Below are 14,197 nucleotides of genomic sequence, written 5' to 3'. Positions count from 1 at the left end.
ATGTACTATGTGCTCTTTCACATCAGTATCACTCATCAAAAATTATTGTTTGCGTTGAATGCAATGCAAATGATTCTGATTGTGCAAAAATACCGTAATGTAAGTCATAAAGTGAGGAATAGGTTAGACGTCTTCGAATAAAGGAAAGAAGTAGTGTATATTGAAGGAATTGTGACTTTATCATACTACAAAACCAAAGAAGAATGTTCAGTGAAAATACATTTCTGTTTTTTGAAACATAAATCCATTCAAAACATAATATTCTATCAAGTACGTAATATATTCTGTGTTCAAATTTTCAACGTCATGTGTAATATTTCTGTGCTTGTATTCTGAAAAAAGCATATAAATAAAAATACATTTTTCTGTTAAAATTAATAGATACTGTCAGTTTAACTCTATATTTCCCAAAGCTCTCAACTCGGCCGCATGGATTTTGGCGTGATTCGCGCCCACTGGAAGGTTAAAAATAGATTATTTCAATGTGCTTTCTGTATCCTTTAATTAATAGTATTAAAAATGCTGAACTGATGGTCTGTGAGTGTATATATGTCTGCTACCCACATATTTTTCGTTGCTTAATATCTTAGGTACATTTTCTTCAAACGTTTTGATTTTTAATAGTATACGTAACTGTATTGCCACAGTTCATTACTTGGTTTCAAGTCTCATGGTTTATAATTCTTGGATGTAGGAGAAACTTAATAAATAAAAGTTGCTGAAGTGGCAAATCTTCAGCTATAAACCAAACATAATGAAAATAATGGAATTTACGTTCGAGTACAGAGTGAGCCGCTTCACACCAGAAAAGAGGCAGAGAAAGAGAAAATATATGTTTCCTTTACCCTAAAGTGCACTGTAACGGTTGTCAATTGAATTTTGTGTGTGTACAATGGTGTCCTAGTCACATGGGGCTTAGCGTTGTCCTGTAACAGGGGAACCCGTTTGTAATTCAGAAAGACTGCCTCCAGAATTTTCAGTTTTTCTTGAACACGTTTCAACTGGTGACAGTACACAGTTGCATTGATGCTCTGGCCAGCTAGTAGAAGTTTCCGATGCACTATGATGCGAGAAGTCCACCAAACATACAGAAGGATATTGTTCTAATGTAGGACAGGTTTTGGCTGTTTTGAAACTTGTTTCTGGGATACTAACCAACGACGACGGCACCGTGGAGCTTCGTGCAGGACCTACTTCTCCTCACATGTCAACACCCTGTCCAGAAATGGCTCCTTTCCTCAGGCGAGACAGTAAACAATGATAGGTGTCTGCATTCGTTGCCTTCTATTCCGGAATCAAATCATATGGGACTCATCGATCCAGCTTGTAGTCCTTCCCAAGTTGATGGTGATGCTTCCGAATCGTTTCTCCATTAACACTGAATTCTAGTCCCAGTTCCTCTTATGTCTGGATACTGTTCGCCTCAATAGCTGCCTGAAGATCTTCACTGTGCACATGTGTTGGTCTTCCGGTAGGTGGCGAGTACTTGAGCGTTTCGTCACCGTCCGTAAACTAGTTAATCCACCGCTATACTGTTCGTGTAGTCACCACACCCTCACCAAACTCCTGGCATATCTTCCGCCTCGCTAGATCTGCGTTGATCCCAGTTTGTACTCGTACAGCATACCGCCCTTATGACGATACGTGGAGGTCCTATGTTCACTCTGTCCTTACGCAAATTCACGGTGTAACTGAACTTCCAGAACCAATTAGTATATGGATATGCCCGTACCAACAACTGGCCTTCGCCTTATCTCCACTTGCATTCAATTCAAAGTGTGAGGGCCAATTGGATACAGACTTTCAAAGAAGCGACATAACTTTTTGGTTAGCTTTAAAATGTTTACTTACAAGGGACATCACCCAATTGTCCGGCTCCGATTTCAATGAAATTTTTGTTGCTGATAGAGGACATGTATTCATTACTTGTGATGGCAGAAATTTTTGCCATGGTGCATTTTTCTATTTTTTAATAATTTTTAAAGGTTGTGATGTGGTTAATAGAGATTACTGCAGAAGTCCCTTACTATCCTTTGTAAACGGAGTGTTAATGAAAGAACAACCATGTAGATACGTATAGGGCCTAGGGAGAAGTCGTATGGTACGTATGACTTTGACGGCAGCCATCTTGAAATCCTCCATTTTGAATTAAGGTCAAATTTTTTAAATGAGAATAGGGTAATATGATACATAATTTCGGGCTAGAATTTAATCAGGAAGACAATGGTGAAGTTAGTTTTAAGATGCGTCCATTTGTTGAAAAGTTACAGGCATATTAATAGTTTATACTTACTATGTGCGTAAGTCCCTTATCTCCACTTCTAACCCGCGTATTAATGATAATAAGTGGATAAAGGTTTCGGTAATACATATTATGTCTAGAGGGAAGTGATACGATAAGGGTATCATTGACGGCAGCCATCTTGAAATCCACCATTTTGAATTAAAGTGAAGTTTTGAAAATTGAAAACCATAGCATATGGCACTAACTTTTAATAGTAAATTTTCCCCAAAAGCCAATGGTATGCTTATTTTTGTTCTATAGTTAACCAGTATGAATTTATGACTCTTCTAATGTGCACGAATCGTCCATTATTCGATCTTTCAAATTGGCAACACTTCTAATTTTCACCGCATGTTTTAAGATTCCAACTGGTACTTTGCAATTGTTTCTATGGCTCATGTTTTCTAAATTTATCACATTTTTTTAAGAGTTCCAATTTGTCAGATCATGAATAGTGTTGGGATAAGCATCCAGCAATCTTTCTGAATTTTGATGACTTGCCATGTAATTATTAATTTCATAGGCAATGTAATTATTTATTTCGTATACCTGTCCTTCAAAAACTCATTTACTGACATGAATCATCGCAGAACAAAAGAACTACAACTTTGCATTCAGGTAATACCGGAGACGTAGCTTGTAATGGATAGTAGATGAGACGAGAAATAAGTTGAAAATTCACTTCAAAAAAGGAAACGAAATATGATTGTTGTGTAAATCAATGGTCTTTTGTTTTGTTTTATATTTATTTGTTTATTGTATATTTATTTATTTATTTATTTATTTTCTATGGCAATATTTTAGCTAGTCAGACAAAAAAGCCATTCGTTTTCTAGCGATTGTTGTCGATGGTTCATGTTTGTAAGATTTATAATCAGTATTGATCGTGAACTCGATTAAGTTACACCTCTTTATAAACAAGTTACCCGTTTTCATATTTTGTTCATGGTACAAACAGCGTGTTGGGAACAGTCATATTATGTCTCTTTGATATTTTCTATCATAGCTGCTGTTCCTTTAAAGTTGTATTAATTAAAAAACGTACTGTTTGTCGTTTGCGCAACATGTAGGCTACATTTCATGATAATATTGAGTTCGTGTTACACTAATTTCTTATAATTCCATTTGTATTTCTTTACGTCACATAAGTCCATAGGTTCCTCATGTACTGTGGATTAAAATAAATAATAACACTGACTAGGAAATTAATAATTACATGGTAAGTCTTCAAAAATCAGAAAGATTGCTGGATGCTTATCCCAACACTATTCATGAACTGACAAATTGCAAGTCTTAAAAAATGTAATAAATTTAGAAAACATGAGCCATGGAAACAATTTCAAAGTGCCAGTTGGAATCTTAAAACATGCGGTGAAAATTAGGAGTGTTGCCAATTTCAAAGATCGAATAATGGACGTTTCGTGCACATTAGAAGAGTCATAAATTCATACTTGTTAACTATAGAACAAAAATAAGCATACCATTGACTTTTGGGGAAAATTTACTATTAAAATTTGGTGCCATATGCTATGGTTTTCATTTTTCAAAACTTCACTTTAATTCAAAATGGCGGATTTCAAGATGGCTGCCGTCAATGATACCCTTATCATATCACTTCCCTCTAGGCATAATATGTATTACCGAAACCTTTATCCACTTATTATCATTAATACGCGGGTTAGAAGCGGAGGTAAGGGACTTACGCACATAGTAAGTATAAACTATTAATATGCCTGTAACTTTTCAACAAATGAACGCATCTTAAAACTAACTTCACCATTGTCTTCCTGATTAAATTCTAGCCCGAAATTATGTATCATATTACCCTATTCTCATTTAAAAAATTTGACCTTAATTCAAAATGGAGGATTTCAAGATGGCTGCCGTCAAAGTCATACGTACCATACGACTTCTCCCTAGGCCCTATACGTATCTACATGGTTGTTCTTTCATTAACACTCCGTTTACAAAGGGTAGTAAGGGACTTCTGCAGTAATCTCTATTAACCACATCACAACCTTTAAAAATTATTAAAAAATAGAAAAATGCACCATGGCAAAAATTTCTGTCATCACAAGTAATGAATGCATGTCCTCTATTAGCAACAAAAATTTCATTGAAATCGGAGACGGACAATTGGGTGATGTCCCTTGTTAGTATAGCTTAAATAAAACCTAAAGCTCTTAACCTTCTAAACATGTAAAAGCATTCTAAACTGAGTTACGCTAAAATAACTGGAGAAAAAATAACCGAATACCAACACCTGTGTGAACTACATACTATTTGTACGTTGTGGAATCACAGAACAGAATTACCAGTTTTCAAGATATTGTATTGATATTCAGTCGGAAATTAATTTGTACACATTGGACTAGTTGACTACCTGCAGAATTCTTTGAAGTGCTTTCTGAATTCGCCATTCAAGCCTCGGGATCCAACGGCATATAGGGTTTGTGCTTTAGGCTTTTTAAATAATGCAATTTTAAGAGAAAATAGTTAGATATAAGGAATTTTAGAAAGTGTGTAAAGAGCGTACATTATTTTCATTTGAATTCTCCTAGAATGAACTTAATTCAAATGGAAGTGTATAGAGAAAATATTGCAGTATTAAGCATCGGAAGTGGAAAAAGTTAAGACAAACCAAATATTATTTTTCTTATTGATGGCCACAAAAAATAAAATTGCACTCAGAGCCGTTTGCAAAATCTTTGCGATTAGAGAGATTCGAAACTACATAACTGGTTTGTAGTCTGAATCCACTTGGGAACGGCTGTTCTACATGATGCGTGCGGTTCCATCAACACTGACAATATTCAAAATCTAAAATAAAATCACCCATTTTTCTCCATACCGGTAACTGGTTGAGTCAGTAACCTTATATCTAAAGGTATTTTTTTTAAAATTCAAAAATAACTTTCCTCATCAGAACCACAAGTTAGGCATATACTATTTAGAAATAAACTTGTTATTGAAAATCAAATGTGAAGTGTTCAAAATGTTTCAAAAATTCAGCTTCTGAAGTGGAAAACAAGTAACTTTTCATGGTTTTACCTTCTAGTGTCTTAAATCACTTGGTTTACTTTTTCAAGACGAGAATATATGTAGAAAATGAATTTCTAAGAATAGCGCTTGAATTGAGACTGGTTTGTCTTATGAAAATACTTGCCATAAAGGAGTAAAGGATTTATGATTGGCTCTATGCGAAGTATCTCGTCAGATCATGAAGTTATGGAGGTAAAATTTAGTATAACTGTCCTCTCTTCAAATAACTTGCAATATCAGGCGATTTCAAAATTGTGACCTCAAATGTTACTAATCTCTATAATAATATCAATACTCATTTTCCAGCTGTGCAATGGTGAAATACAAAATATCTGAACTGTTAAATATGAATTTTTGAGAACCATATATCATTTGATTGCTCATGGGACTTTCTCAGTAGAATTTCATACAAATCTGTGAAAAATTAAAAGATGCAAATTTCTCACAACGGAACTTGTTTGCACGACTTAAAACTAATTTTGAAACATACATATTACGTGGAATCAGTTTGATTTTAATCTATCTATTACAATTAATGTAACCTTGTTTTCCACTTACCAGGAAAAAGGATTACGAACATACTTGTCAATATGCTCCATAATCCAATTTCATCCATGCAACTTGCAAATATTTCATCTACAGTTCCTTGTATCTACAAACTGTTTCTGTGTATCTAATGGTTAAGATGATTTTAGTTTAGCGTCCCTTTCAGCAGCGAGGCTATATGACCTACTGATTAACTTAGAATCCGAACCACATGAGTTCCCGCCGGAAGCTCATCAAATGGTGTGCAATACATTTTATCATAACTGAAGTCTGTATATTAGTTACGAGAGCTAAAATATACTTGGGTAGATTATATTTAGGAAGCTTTAGAAGATTCTACATGATTTATCTTGTCTCGTTTAAACGTATTGAATTTAATATTCTCTTTATAAAATATCCTTGATTGAAATTTATAAAACTTGAGATAAATGCATGTACACTCCGCATAAAACGCCATGCAGTTAGGCCACCCAAAATACACATTCTGATCTCAAAATCATGTCGGATAAAGAGACACATTCTTTCTCCTCTATCTGCTATACTAAAATTAGCTAACAACATCAGCGCAATTCTTATTACAAACTACACATGTATTAGATTCGACATAATGAAATAAAACTGAGACGAAACAAGATTCATAAGTTGATGTAGGGAGAAACTGAAACACACACAAAGAAAAATTGAAACCCATGGATGTCTATTACACAGATATTCAGAAATTAGGCAGAGAGAGAGAAGACGAGAGAAGAAGAAAAGGAGAACACATAACTGTGGAATTCAAACATAGAAAGAAAACGAACATAACATAATAAAGTTCCGTTTTCAGAAATCCAACAGTAATATGGAAATAACGTTTGTTTTTTTTTTTACATAATTTTTCAGAACTATTTGAATGTATAGAGAATGCTTTAAACATTCATTATGTCATTTTCGTAATGGATAGAATATTCAATTTCAAGTAGAACCATAGATCTCCGAGACGCATCTAGGATAATGTCAAAAATTTAAGACATGTGCTTTTTTCCCGCGTGGTTCGATTGCAAATTCGTTGGTGTTTATTGGACATACTGTTACAAAATACATTATAATATACCCAGTAGACAGCGTTGGTCATATCCTCTATTTGAGACTACTAATGCAAACTGAAGAAAAAGAAAAAAGAAAAGAGAACAGAAAGAAAGAAATTGAAAATTCAAGAGTTCTACTTTACTGCTAAATTTCTCTCAGAAATACTCTTTATTAGAAATCCAAACTACACCGTAATGTTAAAAAGGAAAAGTTTATGTTCCTCATAGATGTAGTACGTTTAAAATTTCGACATGAAAAAATGCACACTAAATTATTGGATGGGAACAAATTTTGTGTTGAACTAATATAAATAAAATTTTGTTTTCAAATAACCAAAGAGGTTACCATTTTCTAGACTTTTCCGAAGATTTATCTTTTCCGAATATCCAGCATTGATTTAGTCTCTTCTGGATGTAACGTAATTTCTACAGATAGAATGAACACGCTGAGAGCTTTAGCGGATGATTATGTCAGTCGTCTGATGTGGATTAGGTTGTAGTCCACCACTGGATCGAGGATTCAAATATGTAGTGACTCGGTAATTGCACTGAGACTTGGTAACCCAGAGAATGAAAAAGAGATTTTACTTATTTCCTTGCGTTTAAATAGAATTTCTGTCAGAGATTACCAGGACTGGAGATGTTATCCCCAGAGTACGCTAAACACGACACCGAGGTTAACAGTTAATTAGATTTTCCAGACCAGGTATATTGGGATTTTGCTCCGTTTTAACTTTGGCGCATGAAGAACGTGTGTGTGTGAGGAAGAGAGGGGAGAAGTGAAAGATGCAAAGACAGGATAGGGAAACGTCAAGACAGAGAGAGGGAACGAAAATAAATATGAAACATACTTATCATTGCAGTGTATGATGTAGAACGGACACAGTGTTTACTCGAAATATCACCAGTAATGCCTTGTAAGTTCTCCATTAGAAGATAAATCTCTGCAGCCATTATTTTATGCGAAAAAATCATACTACTGGATGAGGAATCGCACCAAGATTTCCATTTTGAAATGTGGCATTTTACCACTACACAACCAATTGCTTTAGCCAAACTTTGTTTAACAAATGGTGTAGTGTTTCTTTCTGAGAACGATAACAAGAAAAGTATATACTGCAGATCAATGATGTCTTTGGAATGTCTTGCTAATTCCCTTACCCTTTGCCGACCAACATTCGTAAACCGTCTCCATCATGATACAGGCGTTTGCTTCCACATTCCATGTATTGCTTGTCCAGTATGATTAGTCGATTCTTCACAATCACTTTGCAGAATATTTAACTTTGACGTGAAAAGGATTTGAAAGTATGTTATACATTTGCATTAATCATAAGGCCATTAGGTCACCCCTACACTATCAGGCCATCTGAAGTTACAACCCAAATATTACTTACTTTAGCCCTGATCTTTGGAACGAACCAACGTACAAAAAAATTGATTTATTCGATGGTCTATAGAGAAATTAGTGTCCACTAATAAATTAAAACCATGCAATCCAGGAAAAATTACAGAAATAAGGCATATAAAAATAGTAATATATTCCGTTACTCAGTCACTAAAGCTCTTTTTGATATCGGTCATTTTCGCTGTGTTTTATAGATACCCGCGCCACAATATGTTGTGGGGTACGGCATCTGCAGTGTCGTTGTTGATTTCAGAGAGCCGGAAATCATGAATTCGACAATGATACTGGTTATTTCGATCATTTTTTTATGTCTTTCCCTCCTCCAAGTAGAGTTTCTGAATTTGGATTTAAACAGCATCAGATGTGTCACTGTTAATCTCAGCGACTCCAAAACTTATAGATTCGTCACTTATACCGGTAACTTTTAAATGGCGCTCCCCGTCACCATCTCTTATATTACACCGTCAAAGTGATATGAGAGAAACCATCTCAGGGTCGAACCTCACTTATGTTAAAAATTTGATCGTGATTGTTCCTTTTTTTCATGAGTTATCAAGTTTTGTTATTTTTAATTCCTCCCGACCCTCAACCCTAAGCTATGTCGTTAAAGTACATAGATAAATACCCTCTTATCCCGGAACTTCATCTATGTTGAAAATTCAGTCGAGATCGGTCTGATGGTTCAAGAGTGATGAAGTTACAAAGATACTCACTTTCGTTGTCATTTTTGGTAGCATGTTATGGTTACTACGAACGCAATTTTAACTCTTTTTGTGATCAGATTATTTAGACATAAAAATTAATGAAGTTTGCTATGCGCAAGGTATTTCCATAACTACAATGTTAAAGTGACATTGAGTAGGGTGCTCTGTGCATAGGACTTTATGACGTTATAACCATAAAGTTTAAATGATTAGAAAATACATTTACAATTTAAACAATCCTCATTGCCGCATAAAGACTTGGAGTTAATAAATATAATTCTATAACAAATTCGATTATATTCATTCTGGTATATGTAATTTTGCGTTTTTAATATTTCTTTTAAGATGTTCATAATGCTTTTCGTATCTAGATGGTAGTTTTAATACAGCTTTTTCTTCTTCTTCTTTACGTGATAAAACAGCATAAATTTCTCCATTAATAATTACATAATCAAACAACATCTTGTAGCCAATCTAAATAAGCACCTTTAACTATAGTATATTGAAAGTCTGGTTTATTTTTTTACATTCTATACATTTTTTTAGCATTTGGATATCTTGGGTTCATTTTAAATTTTAATTGGCACATTAAACATGTTAAGGGTGACAATATTTCGTACATTCACGACAAAGAGAATCTTTTTCTATATATCTAAACTGAGCTTTATATCTTTCTTTCTTACATTTCTTACAAATTTTAGTTTTACTACTTTCTTTATGTGTTTTTGTATTATTATGTTTTTCTATATCTAGTAAGTATTTGTTACATGGTTCACAAAGTGTCTTATTCATGTTTGTAAAATATAATAATTTTTATATTTAAATTTCATTTTTATTATATTATCCCTGTGAAAACTTTATAGATATATCCATAAAGTTATACTTATATCTAAACCTAAAAGTAACTTACAATCTAATATCTTACATCTAAAACTACATCTCTTCTATCTTATAATGTCCCATGGTAGAATATGTATTCCATTCTTTAAAACACATCTTTTATCATCTACACAACTTAAAGCTAACTTATTTACTTCTATACTGTAGAAATCGTGCTTATAACTTCTGATTAAATTCATCGTCTTATAATATTCTCTTTGGTTGAATAAATAGTCTTTATAATCGTTAAATGACAGTTCTTTACTTATAACATTTTTCTTAACTCCTTTTGCTTTTTTATAACATTTATTCTTTTCGAACTTGATTGCATACATTATTGATCTTAAACCGACAAATTCTTCTATGATTGTTCCTTTAAGTTCATCTTTCATCTTAAAAAGTATTTTCTTATTAACCTGTGGTATCTTATATCTGTTATCTTTAGGGTAATCACTCGTGTCGAAATAATCAATATAATTTTTCATGTCCTCGTACACATCTTCTGTTTGAATATGGTATGTATAGTTATCGGTATCTGTATAACATACTTCTATTTTGTCTTGGTATTTCGGCTTCATCACATTATAATGGAAGTCGTACATTAAATGCTTTGATAAATCTAAACTTGTCATACCTACATAAATCGGTTTGTTAAATTGCACTTTAACTTTGTTCATGTGAACAGCTACTAAATTTTCCGTAAAAACTGTAGTACTCTTATAATTTGCTTTTGCTACAAGCTTCTCGTATTTTTTCTCATCACTTACAAGTTTAATATTATCTCTTTTCCTAATATTCTCCATAGTCTTCCTAAATACTGAATTATTCATGAGCTTATAGAAGTATTTTTCAAAATCATTTGTTGCTTTCATTCTCATCTGTGTGTTTAAATCAAGATATTTCTTTAACCAATCTGATTGTTCGAATTCTATTACCCGATGTATCTTCTTAAGTTTCAATCCAAGTGAAAGACATTGTTTTAGGTTTCGATAGTGAGTTACATATTTTTCTTTCTCATATAGGGTTGTTAATAGCTCTGATTGTTTTGAACCAGGCTGACATATGTTTTGAGGAGCTAGTGGATTGTCTTTGTGATAGTTATGCAATTCTTTTGGATATTCAAGATTAACTTCTAATATCTAACCAGTATCAGAATTATCAGTTATACTTGTAAAATCTATTTCTCTTATCTCATCTTCACTTAACCATCTAAATCCCTTATACGGTAGATATTGACTCATCGCCCACCCATACAAGTTATTGGTATCTAGATACATTAAGTAAGAGTCTTCTTTATTCTTATCGTAATTTTCCATATACTTATTGTTTGCTTTTTCATATCTTTTTGAGCAATGACTAATTCCGCCTCTTATACCTTTCTCTACCATTAATACCATATCATAATCTGTTAATAATTCTAATTCTATATTTGTCATCTTTAACATTGCATCCCAAGCTAAACATGGTGCTGTCATATACCATGCAGGATCAAGATCATAAGCTTTAAGACATGTTTCCCTAAAATTTTCGAATATATCTGCTAACAATAATACATCCGTTTTTAAATATAAATCATGGTATTGTCCGAGATTCTTAATGTTGAATTTTTCCCATATTTTCTTTGCATGTTCATAATCTTCATCACTTATAAGTGTGTTCATAAGCTTGTTGAAGAATGCTTCTTTTAGCGGTAATTTTCTTTCTCTAAATCTATTCCAATTGTTAACATAATCATATGGGTTATGTTAACCTTTTCTTATTACAAGATGAAACTGTTCTTGATTAGGATAAAAGTGTTGGGTATGTATCATTTGTTCAGGTTTCAAGTTCGATGACAATTTTTCTAAACTAGAAGCCATAAATCTAAATTAATCTACAAATTTCAATTTAATAGTTCCAACCTTTTTACTGAATGATATGTATCTTTCTTCATTATTGGGTATTAGATCTATTTCTTCTTTATTACATCCAAGCTCTTTTATAAATAAGTGAGAGTCATATCCTGTCAAGTTATGTATGATCACTGGTACAATCTTTGGTACTCTAACTTTTCAATTGCAGTTATTACATAGAGGTGCTACAAATTTTCCTGTTATATGATCATGATGCTTAACTTTATGATTTTCTTTAGTATACTTCTGCTTATAGTAATAACAACATTTATTGAACTCTTTATTCTGACTTTTTGTTAATGCTAATTCCTTATTTTGTTTGTACATGTTCGATATGTGTTTGGCTTATTTTGTTAAGAGTCTTATAAATTTCTTAGCAGCGTTCGTACCTCTATACAAATCAGGATTGGTTTTACTTCAATCGCTCTTTACTACATAATAACAAAATCCAGATGGTTTATGTTGTTGATATTTCTTCTTATATGATTCGTTACCTGGATAACATTCTTGGCAACTCATAACTTTATGTAACAAGCATTCAAAATCAGCATAAATCACAAATGGCATTTTCATTGTGTATTGGTAGTTTTTAAATTCAACGTATTTACCTTCTTCAGGCATTATTATTTTTACTGGCTCATTTGACGAACAATCTTGCTCATGTTTATTTAACCCACAAACGCCCAAGACCAGTTAGAAATGAAATTTTTGAGTTTTACGTCCCACGGATATGCCGGCTAGGCTAAAGGAGACGGTGATGATGAGTAATGAATGAAATGGTGGAATGAAGAAAGTGGGAGGAAACGGGAGAACCCCGAGAAAACCCACGCACACGGTGTTTGTCCACCACAAAGTTCACTTGGCGGGAGCAGGGTTTGAACCCGAGACCCCTAGCACCAGCGGTGAACGCTCTACCACTGAGCCACCGCGGCCCCCCAAGACCAGTTAGGTAACAAAAATTTGCATACACTAGCAACTGCCTGAACAATACCGTGTTACATCGAAAACCTGAGAAGAGAAGTGAACGAAACTCTTACAAGTGAACGGGTAGTGTGCCTGAAGTGGAACAACGTTTTTTTTTTTTTTTTGCCTAAATGAATGATATAGCCCATGTAACGTAGTGAAACATAAAGTGGGTCACTGGTGGCACAAGGGGCGTTTGTGGGTTAAAGCGTCTTGGGAGTAAAAGTATAATAAACATCTATCACAAAAATGTTTTCGAGCTCTCTTTTTAGTTAACTGTGCACATACTAGTCTGCTTGAATCCTTAATCGAACAATAGTGTGTTTTAACTTGACCTTCATTTTGTTCTTTTATATACAATAAATTGACATGATTTTCTTTCTTGTTTTGCGTGTGATATCGTATATAGATTGAATAGTCTTTATCATACACATAGACCTTTATAGAAATATTAAGTAATTTTTCAACTTTTGGAATATCGCTTAGTTTTACAGGAAAATTAATATTTTTTAGTTTAGATTCTAATGAGGAAGGTACATAAACCGTGAGAGTTGAATTTTGATGAAGATTAGTGACAAGACTTAGTTCGAGATGCTAAGTAACGTAGTAATAGTCACTCGATGCGCAAATGCTTCGTTGAGCTGCTACACCGACGCCATCTTGAATTCCAATATTCAATGTCCAAGAATACCCTTTTGGCATAAAAATGAAAAAGTTTTTGGTAGATCTGACTTCAACATTGTAAACCGGGATAGTACATCTATATGTGGGAGTACTTCCAGTGTATGATCGCCATCTTGGAAGGCGCCATATTGAATCCCGGTCAAATATGATAAATAGCAAGTGGGTCATGAGGGGTATCAAGTAGCACTGAAATTTACTCCTGAATCCATTTCCGTAACCAATGTTTACATATCTGTTTTCAGTTCAGAGTTAGGAGCTCTCTCACCTACAGGAACATATAAAAACTGTTCGAGTTATATTTGTGTTATGAAACATGGTCGTGCGAGTAAATACAGGGTTTTAACTAATGCAGTAGTAGTCATTTGATCCACAAGAGCCACTATACCAATAACATCTTGAGCCTAGTGGGAGAAATCATTAATTAAATTGAAATGCCTGTAGTGAAAAATGGAATAGCAGCACTGTAATAAATTATACCTATTTCAAAGTGTGATGGAATAGACTGGTGGTCGATGAAACACTTGTTTAATAGTGCTGATAAGCAGAGAATACCAAAGGGATTGTTCAGATATATATATTAGAAAATCCACTATAATCAGTAGGTCCAGGTCTCCCTTAGCGTAGCGGGCATAAGTGTGGGACGTTGAACTGAATAAAACCAAAAATCTATTTTAGGCAATTTTACATGGTCCATTATATTGTGTTTCCTTCTCCAATCTTGAAACCCT

Source organism: Thermobia domestica, chromosome 5 (assembly GCF_964235325.1).
Source record: "Thermobia domestica chromosome 5, izTheDome1.hap1.1, whole genome shotgun sequence".
Classification (NCBI taxonomy): Eukaryota; Metazoa; Arthropoda; class Insecta; order Zygentoma; family Lepismatidae; genus Thermobia; species Thermobia domestica.
The sequence above is the reverse complement of the archived record's forward strand: the minus strand, read 5'-3'. Positions refer to the sequence as shown.